This window comes from Mus pahari, chromosome 15, assembly GCF_900095145.1.
Source record: "Mus pahari chromosome 15, PAHARI_EIJ_v1.1, whole genome shotgun sequence".
Classification (NCBI taxonomy): Eukaryota; Metazoa; Chordata; class Mammalia; order Rodentia; family Muridae; genus Mus; species Mus pahari.
In genome coordinates, this window is record NC_034604.1 from 2,263,532 (window position 1) to 2,273,430 (window position 9,899).

The 9,899-nt window shown below is 41.8% G+C and overlaps 1 protein-coding gene across 10 annotated transcripts in view; it reads left to right on the top strand.

The window, feature by feature from the left end:
• The window catches only part of Zeb1 (zinc finger E-box binding homeobox 1), a 170,649-nt gene that overhangs the window by 68,792 nt on the left and 91,958 nt on the right, over positions 1 to 9,899 (top strand). The gene's annotated exons all lie outside the window — the stretch shown is intronic.

Here is a 9,899-nt window from a genome sequence, read left to right on the forward strand (position 1 = left end):
TAGACTTGAGCTTTGTACAAGGAGATAAGAATGGCTCAATTCTCATTCTTCTACATGATAGCCTCCAGTTGTGCCAGCACCATTTGTTGAAAAAAATTATTTTTATAAAGACTTAGCACATGATGTGTAGAAACTCAGAATCTTAACATTGTGACTTTTAATGAAGCTTGTTAGTTTCATATTTGATAGCTTTATAGTGCTTCCATATTTAAAATGGAAGATAGTGTCTATATCATACCTAGCCTTGATTTCCTATATCTCTTCCTTGCTAACACTTCATTGACTATAGATCAAACAGATACACACCTGTGCTGACATTCTTTAATGTGTGTTTGCTTTTATTCTAATAAACTGTAGTGCAGGGTGATGTAGGGAGTTACCTGAATCTACTGAAGTGTGTCAAGTCAGATTATTTTCTGACAATCCAACTCTACTGTATGAATGCCAACCAGAATTGGTTGCGTTGGTTGAGGCCCTCGTCCCTTTATGGAGTGGAAACTAGTCAGGAGGATTGTTGGCCATAATGCTTCTCTGCAGACGTAGTAAAAGCATGTGGCTACTTTAACCACAATCTCCTGTGTCCCTGTGTGTACATGTCATAAATAGCTGATGTTGAAGTAGGTAAGGAGAGTAGTCATTTTTATTATCACTTTTCTCATGAAATCGGGCTTTAAAATAGAATAAATGTCTATATTTAAGACTCTGTGTGTGAGGGGGTGGGATTTGGAGGACTTAGTGACTCAGTTTTCTAAAAGGCAACAGCCTTTTAGAAAAACCTGTTCACAACTTGCACAGACTTCCAGAGACATACCAGGAACCATCAGGCTTAAGGTCTAAGAAGGGCTGTTGCTCTCATCCTGTGGACAGAACTGAAGGTCCTTATCCCAGACTCGTAACCTCGAGAGGAAGCCTGGCCTACTTAGTGGACTCTGTGCAGCTCTTCCTCCATTGGAAGGACAAGTTCATGAGGCCAACAGTCTAAACTGGAGAAGCAGCTTTAGGTCATTGAGTTTTATTTCAAAATATAAAAGTGTATATTTAGGTCATGTAAAAAATTAAACTGCATTAGATTCTGTATAACATTATATAAGGCACTGATTGTATGAGTGAAGTTAAAAATAACATTTCAGCAGACACTTAATACATCACTCACATAGACAGCGGTATCAGCTTAACAAGGAACTTGGACCAAAGGAGAGGGAGGCTAAGGGGCAGATGCATGTGCACCTCTAGGTGCAAGGCCTTCATTGTTTCCTTTGGACTAGTTGAACAAAATCACGTCTTCTTTTCCCTTTAGCCCAGGGAAATTTTCTGCATGAGATAGAAATGTAGTTGGTGGCAGAAGCTGCTTTTGACACATTTTAGTGAAAAAAAAAAAGGAAATGTGTGATCACAAAATCAGGTGTAACAAACCACTGGAGTTAGGGTTTGGTGACAGACACACTAGTAATGGTGTTAGAATATACTGCAAAAGCTACTGAGCAAAGGAACTACACACAGTTGTCAAAAGGAAAGATGAGGACAACTGGGAAACAAGGGAATGATGTGCAGAGTCCAGTGGATGTGACAAGTTCTCAGAGACAAATGCCAGTCTGGAAGGCTGCCTGTGAAACCTGGTCTACTTTCAGTCCTCAACAGGATCTTTGCAAACCACTTAGGCTTTCTGGACCTCAGGTGTTTCCCATGTGAGACTTGGTCAGTGAAGGTTACTATTCCCACTTCAGAATTGATGCTTAGTTACTATGTATGGCACATGTTGCTTCTCTTCTCTTTTCAAGTAATAATATACAAAAATACTTTAATGAATTGTATTTGATTAATGTGTATATGCAATATACAAAATACTTTAATGAATTGTATTTGATTAATGTGTTTTTAATAAATGGTTATTTCAAAAGACAAATTAGGATACAACAAAATATAGTAGCGGTATGCCGCGAAACTCTTAAGTGGAGCATCTGTCCCACAAGTAAGTGTAGGAGTTAGTGTGCTCCTGGGTAGGGCTGGCTGAACTTGGTCTGACTTCCAGTTTAGTACTTTTTAACTAAATATTTTTCAACTAAAATGTCTAGTTCTGTCTCCATCAGTGAGCTTTTAGCTCACTGTTGGACTATTGCTTTCCTACCTGTAATAATTCACTGTAGAATATCTGGTGGTTGTCCCCTCATCCTCTACTCTCTGCATGACACGGAAACCTTTATCCATTAGTAACTCCATCTTTTGTGACTCAGGATCCCTCAGCAAAGTAAAATGCAGTCTTTACTTGGCTAGAAATAGCAGCATTGTCAAGTAAACTTTTGATATATTAAATACAGAACACAAATCTCAGAGGTTGACAAAAGCATTATTCATACTTTGTAGAGCTTCAACATGGATGAAGCAGCAGAACCAAAGGTGGAGGTCACCTGCAACTAAACAAACTAGCAAGAACCTAGGCCATCGAGGTCGTCATTGTTGAGCACCATGCCCTGTGCCTCACGGTCACAGTTTTCACTTGCACTCTATACAGAGCATGGGTTAGGTAGCCCTACCTATCGTGGGCTGCAGTGCTTACAGTTTCCTCTTGAGAGTAACTTGACCTTCAAGAGGGAGGCTGTGATATGAGGTGGCTTCATCCATATACACTCTGAATCAGGCACGGGGACCTTACGAGGTCTGATCACTATGGTTGCTCTGATGGTACAGAAACTTCTCTGACCTGGTGTAGTGGGAAGTTTCAGTAAAAGGCATCAATGAGCAATGGGACCCTCTTTTAGAGCCTTTTTATTTTTCAATCTTAAGTAAAAACTTATTCAAACTTTTTAAAAGTTGTAATTTTCAAAGGAGAATGAATCTTCAGATTTTATTTCTCTGATGAGTTCTAGGGTCTGTAGGACCTGTAGTAATTGTTCAACACTTTAGCATACTTTTATCATCTCTACAAATATAGTTTGAGGGGTGTGTCCTAAACACATAAGGTAAAAATTTTATTTAAATGTGAAATGTATATTGTGATTTTCTTTTTTTCTTCTAAATTACTCAATCTAGAGACATTGCTGCTTCTGCTTGGTGGTTTTGTTTCACAGCTCTATATGGATTACTTCTAGCTATTCCACTTCTCTGACATATTAATATTCCTCAAAGTAGCATATTATCCAGAATTGTCCACTGGTTAAGAGATACTAGGTTGATACCTAGAGTGTGGCGGGCTTCAGTATGGGATCTAATTGTTGATTGGAACTGGATTGTTTGTAATGATCTTACATGTAAATGCCTGGGTCTTGTCCCTTTGTCCCCATCACTGTTGATAGAAGAGTGTGTGGCATGTTTAACATGATCTCTGTGGTTCTGGTCCATGTCCTGTCCAGAAGTGATTTTCCCCAGATTTTATATGTGAAGTAAGGTTTACTGTTACCATTAGTCACAAGTACAGTTTTTGCTTTTCTTCCTTTGTAGGGAGGAGGGTGCTGGGGATTGAACCACATGCCAGGCAAGGGCTCAGCTAGTGAGTTAGATTCCCAGCCTAGCTGGGAATTGATACATACTACATCAATTAAATATTCTTATTTTGATTATTATAATTTAGTATTTATTATGTTTAATTAAGCTTATCTTTAATAAACATATTTATAAGTGTTTTCTTTTCCCTTTCTTCTGTAGACTTCCAGGCCAAATTTGGTATAATTAAATATTAAGAACATTTATTGTTTGTTTTAGTATTGTAGTTATACAGAGTACAAAAAAACATTAAATTTGTTCTCACTCTCAAATGTTCAGGCATTGAGATGGAGTGACAGAAATGTTAACTATTTACTCTCATTTTCCTACAAGGTGTGGAGGCAATTGAAGATGATACTTTTATTAATTGTTTCAGGTTTTCACACAGTGTGTTTTGATCACATTCATCTTCCATCCCACACCTTCTCCCAGGTTCACTACCATCTTCCAGTCCACCCAGTTTAAAATACAGTGTTTCGTCAAAGTCGGAAACCTGGGGCTGCTGGAGGTAGACTTGAGTCTTGTTCCTATAGAAGCAGAGGGATATGATGCATAGGAGGAATGAGTTCAGACACACATTTCACAGTTAATCCACACACTCGGTAGCACAGGGCCCAGGGATAAGGCACTATTATGGGTGTTCCCCTGACTCTGCTGCGACAACCCCACAATCTGTAGTGCCGCGAGGAGTGGGTCAGCTTCGGTGCAGACGTGCTGCCTATCACAGTGTTTGCCGCCCTGTTGTTAGTGAGCGATGGCTTCCGTCTTCCGCTGCATACATCTAATCAGGAATCTGTTTATGGAGCACACATCTGAGGACCTACCATTTGCTGCGTATTTAGTTTAGTAATGTGTTTGTGTTTTCCATTCCTAAGGGAGGGAATAGTTTCCAGTTGGCTACCAAGTCAAAACTAAACAGCCTTGAATTTAGTTCTCTGGAGTTTGCCTGTTTTTAACTGTACTGTCTGTATACACCATCTTTCCTCTTAAGGATACACCTCTTCAGCTCATTTAGCTCTTTACAAACACATTTGGAAGTTTATGGTTTCAGTTGTCTTACACTTCTGATCTGCGTCATTCTCTCATTGGGGTCCATAACATGCCATTAAGGAAGCAGGGTGCTGCAGTTCATCCATCAGCACTCACCCCACATCACCAGTCACTGTTTCCAGCAGTGTGAGCGCCCCTCACACAGTACGATGTGCACAGTAGTAAGTATCAGTGTGTTGAACAAGTCCCTGATGAGGTGGAAGGTAGCTAGGAAATGGAGATAGGTGGGGATGCTTTTTTAAATAAAAATCTTTACATTTTTATGGCAATGTTTGTTAATGTTTGGGTTTTTGAAAATATTTCAAATGTTTCAAGATACTTTGTCCATTTCCCTGTTTAAACACCCAGTTTGCTTCTGTTTATACAATGGTTTTTATAAAAGTGTTTGGTTCACATAGTTCAAAATACACATTTTTTTTATGCCAAGCATTTTGTTAGATTGTTAGAATTTGGGACCACAAACTCATAATGGGAGCCTACACTGCCAGCTATTTCTGGGCTAATGGAAGAACTCTACAAATGAGCAGACAGCCCTGGTACAGGCTCAGGTCTCTAAGGCAGAGGGATGCTTGGGCTCCATCGTCTCTGCAGCTGTTAGACACACTCCTCTAGTAGAAGCAGTATGAGAAGGAAGCATGAATGATAAAAGTTTCCGTGTCTGCTTCACGTGACTCCTGGGTCATGTAGAATGCAGTAATCAAATGCTTGCTGTGCAAACACTACCGTCACGGCAAAGCTGCGCCTCCCCCAGTGATGCTCTGAAGTCTCCTGCACAGACATTGTTTTTGGAATCCTCTCTGAAAAGAAGGGATGGCACAGATGGTATGAGTCTGAGCTGCCCTGAGCACAGAGAAGTTTCTTTAACAGCAGAACATGAACAAAGTTTAGGATGTGTGTGTGTGTGTGTGTGTGTGTGTGTGTGTGTGTGTGTGTGTCTCTCTCTCTCTCTCTCTCTCTCTCTCTCTCTCTCTCTCTCTCTCTTTGTCTGTTATAAGATAGGGTGGGAGAAGTAGGGAGAAAAGAGCCCAGTGATTAGAAAGTAGCAGTTGTCTTTGGTTGTAGAAGCAGAGGACAGAGATGTGGGCACAGCCAGAGATAAGTCTTAGCAATGGGTGAGCCATGTCATGAGGACTTTTATGTCAATAATTGAAAAGCTTTGTTATCCTAAAAGTGGAATGCTTATTGCTGGTGGGATTGCAAGCTTGTACAACCACTCTGGAAATCAGTCTGGTGGTTCCTCAGAAAATTGGACATAGTACTACCGGAGGACCCAACAATACCTCTTCTGGGCATATACCCAGAAGATCTTCCAACTGGTAATAAGGACACATGCTCCACTATGTTCATAGCAGCCTTATTTATAATAGCCAGGAGCTGGAAAGAACCCAGATGTCCCTCAATAGAGGAATGGATACAGAAACTGTGGTACATTTACACAATGGAGTACTACTCAGCTATTAAAAACAATGAATTTATGAAATTCTTGGGCAAATGGATATATCTGTAGGATATCATCCTTAGTGAGGTAACCCAGTCACAAAAGAAGTCACTAGATATGCACTCACTGATAAGTGGATATTAGTCCAGAAACTTAGAATACCCAAGATACAATTTGCAAAACACAAAACCTAGACCAAAATTTGTACTGCCTACAAGGTGTGCAGGGACAAAAATAGAGCAGAAGCAGAGGGAATGGCAGCCAATGACTGGCCCAAATTGAGACCCATACCATGGGCAGGAGCCGATCCCTGAGACTATTGATGCTCTGTTATGCTGCAGACAAGAGCCAAGCATAACTGTCCTCTGAGAAGCTTCGCCCACCAGCGAATGGACACAAATGCAGGACCCTATTCCCGTACGTCTTAACGTGTGGCAAGACTTAAAGGGCGAACCCCTTGACTCTTAGGAAAGTTGGGTCCCAGTTTAACAGATTAACCTTCTGTTGTTCTCTAGCACATTGCTGTACATTTAGTAATCATAATAGTGTGTGGTTATTATTCCAGTTTCTGTGAGTCAGAAGTCTAGGCACTGCCTAGCTTGGTTCTCTGTTCAGCTCCAGGATGAAGATGTCAGTGGGCTGCATTCTTTTGTGGGTCTCGGAGTTCCTGCAAGGTAGTTTGAGTTTTTTAACTGTTCTTACTTCCCTGTGCTTCTAAGATGCTCTTGTCATGTGCAGCTCACAGCATGGCATCCCCGCTTTACCAAGGTCAGCAGGGGCAGGCAGGGAAGTCTCTAAATTCAGGGAAGATTTAAGTCCTCTTTTGAAGAGTTTACCTCAGGAAGCAGAGACTTCAGACTTGCCCAAGAACATGGTCACCCTGGGATCCATAGTAAATGGTAAGCCAGTCTAGACAGCCGAGCAGAATCTGTCCCACAGTAAGCAAATGACATCGAAGGATTGTGCTGGCCCATCCAGCCTGCTCTTCTTTGATTAACAAAATCACCTAATTGGGACATTAATTGCACATGCCTAACCCCTTCCTGTTTCCTGGATAATGTAGCATAATCACAGGAGTGATAAACTGTCATCTTCATAGGCCCTGCCCACATCCAAGCAGAGGGGACAGTATCAGAAACAGTGCCCATGGCCTTTGGGACTCAGTCCTCTTAGAATTCTGGTAAATCATTTGATCCTTTTAAGGACCCTAATGTGTCTTGACTCCCAACAGCTCACTCCCCTTACAGTCTTTATGTCGCTATGGCTCCTTCACTGGTCTCTTTCAGCATTTCATAGATGGTACAGTTTCCCCAAATGTCCCCTCAGCTGTTTGGCTCTTTCTGGATATTGCACTTGTTTTATATGTCTTGGGGCCAGTTTATTTACTCTAGAAATGAAACTAAGGGCCAGCACTCTTTGTTCCAGTCTCTAAAAGAGCAGAAATACATTCAATACTAAAGTGAAGCAGCCCATGGGGCTTGACAGTGTGAGGCCTGTTACAACTCCTGACACTCAAGGTCTGGAAAACTGATTAACAGAAGTGTGAGGAAAGTTGGGAAGACCAGATATATCCAGGAACAGGTGCTAGGGGTAGAGCACTTAGGGGAATTGGGGGCACAGTCTCACTGGCATGAAGGGGTATTGGCCTGTTATGCCAGAGTGTCTTTAGAAAATATGGGTGTTCTCACAGGTGTCACTGGGAGGGGCTGCTTGTGCATGGGTTAGGGCAGCCCTGCTGTGTTCATGCATTGTCTTGGCCAGTTGCTGCAGATGTTGTCCAGCAGTGTAGAGTAGCACCCAGATCCAGCCTCTGTCTTCTAGCAGAACCTGTGTCCTGTATATAACTCAAGGCGCCATTCTTCCGCAGCTGAAAGGCAGTTTGGTGGCTTTGCTGAGGAGTGCTGTGATTTTCTCTCACTTTATCAGATACATTAAAACCTTGCTTACAGAAATAGGCTTCGATGTTTCCTCCTTCCCAAAGCCTTTCCATTCCCAGAAGCCTGTCTCCAGTGTCCGTTCTCAACTCTTGTGCTCTGCTTTACTCTTGTTTACTCTGCTCTGCTTGTTGCAGGTTTGCTCTCTGCTCTGCCTGTCATAGTGTGTCAGAACTTAGGTATTTGTCTCTCCTCATGGCTGGTAAGACCCGTGGGGACAGGCATGATGGTCATTTTCTTAACTATTAGACCCTGATGTGACAGGTGCTCAACAGATGGTTTGAATGAAGAAATGGGCTGTCACAGAATCCATTACCTTCTACTTGTCTGACTGTAGGTGGCCAGATCTGACTCCCTTAGACATACATGCCAGTCCCATTTAAATCTTGTTTACTTTGTCCAGTGGGTGGGTGGATGGGTAGATGGATGGATGGATGGATGGATGGATGGATGGATGGATGGATGGATGGATGGACAGACAGACACACACTTCTGAGTGCCATTTTCCCTTTGCTAGTTGGGTTGCTCTGCCCTGGACTTCTCTGCACTTTCCTTCCTTGCTCACCAGCACATGTCAATCATAAGATGGGTCTTCAGAACAGATGTCATGTCAGAAACAAAGCCTTTTTGTTTTGAGGCCTGCAAGTTATTCCACAGTCTGGGAAAAGCCATGCTCTTGGAGTGGAATGCCGCATAAAGACTAGAAATGACTTGTTCACATTTGGGTGAAGTTCTGAAGGGAGGAAATGGACAAGTACCCCCATCCTACCCCACCCCTGACAACTTGAATATCTTTAGGAGCCTCCTCATCTTGAAATGTCAATACAAGGGTAAAGCCATAGATACAGAGTGACATCTATAGTGAAATATTTGAACCACCAAAGAGGGTGATTTTCACTTCAGGCTCAGCAGAACTAAATCAGAGTTAGTGTCTGTGTTACCATCTCCTTTGTGAAAAGCCTCATAGATTTCTGTGGTTGACAACAGTGACAGAGATGACATGTCATTGGAAGAGCAGGTTTTTGCCTTAAACCCAGGCTTCAAATCTGAAAACCCTGTGAAATCTGTTGAACTACACAGGTTTTCATGTGGTTCAAAACTTCTAACATTTCAGAACAGGTATGTGGTAGAAGATATTGACTTACTACAACTGACTAAAAGTTTTTACTTCTATTTTATAGGTGAACAGAATCTAAAATGTGACTAGTATTTTACTTTTTAGAAATAGTTTTGAACAAAAAGCTCTATGAGTAGGTAAAGTGGTTAAGTAAAAACTAGGCAATGCCTTCAGTAACACCAGAGAGTAGCAGATGGCCAAAGGCAAAAGTGAGAATCTGACCAACAAAAAACAAGACTACTTGGCATTATCAGAGCCCAGTACTTCCAACACAGCAAGTTCAGGATATCCCAACACACTGGAAAAGCCAGATTCAGATTTAAAATCACTTCTCATGATGCTGGTGGAAGATATTAAGAAGAACATTAATAAGTCCTTTAAAGAAATACAGGAGAACACAGCTAAATAGGTGAAGCCCTTAAAAAGGAAAGACAAAAATCCCTTAAAGAATTACAGGAAAACACAACAAAACAGGTGAAACAATTGAACAAAGTCATCCAGGATCTAAAACTGGAATAGAAACAATAAAGAAATTGCAAAGAGAGACAACTCTGGAGATAGAAAACCTAGAAAAGACATCAGGAGCCATAGTTGCAAGCATCACCAACAAAATACAATTAGTAGGAGAGAATCTCAGGTACAGAAGATTCCATAGAAAACATTGACACAATGTGGGAACTAAAAGGGGGCCTGGTGAAACAGTGGGGAGGAAGGACGACCCACATCCCACCAGAGTTCCACCTATGCTCTGGACAGGCAGACGTGGGAGGGCTGCCAGATGCTTTCCACTCAGCCCCTGGTGGGCATCCAAGCCTCTGATCCACTTGACAGAGGTGGACAAGGGGCAGCCCAACCTCAGTGCCCTGGGGCTACAAAGGTTATG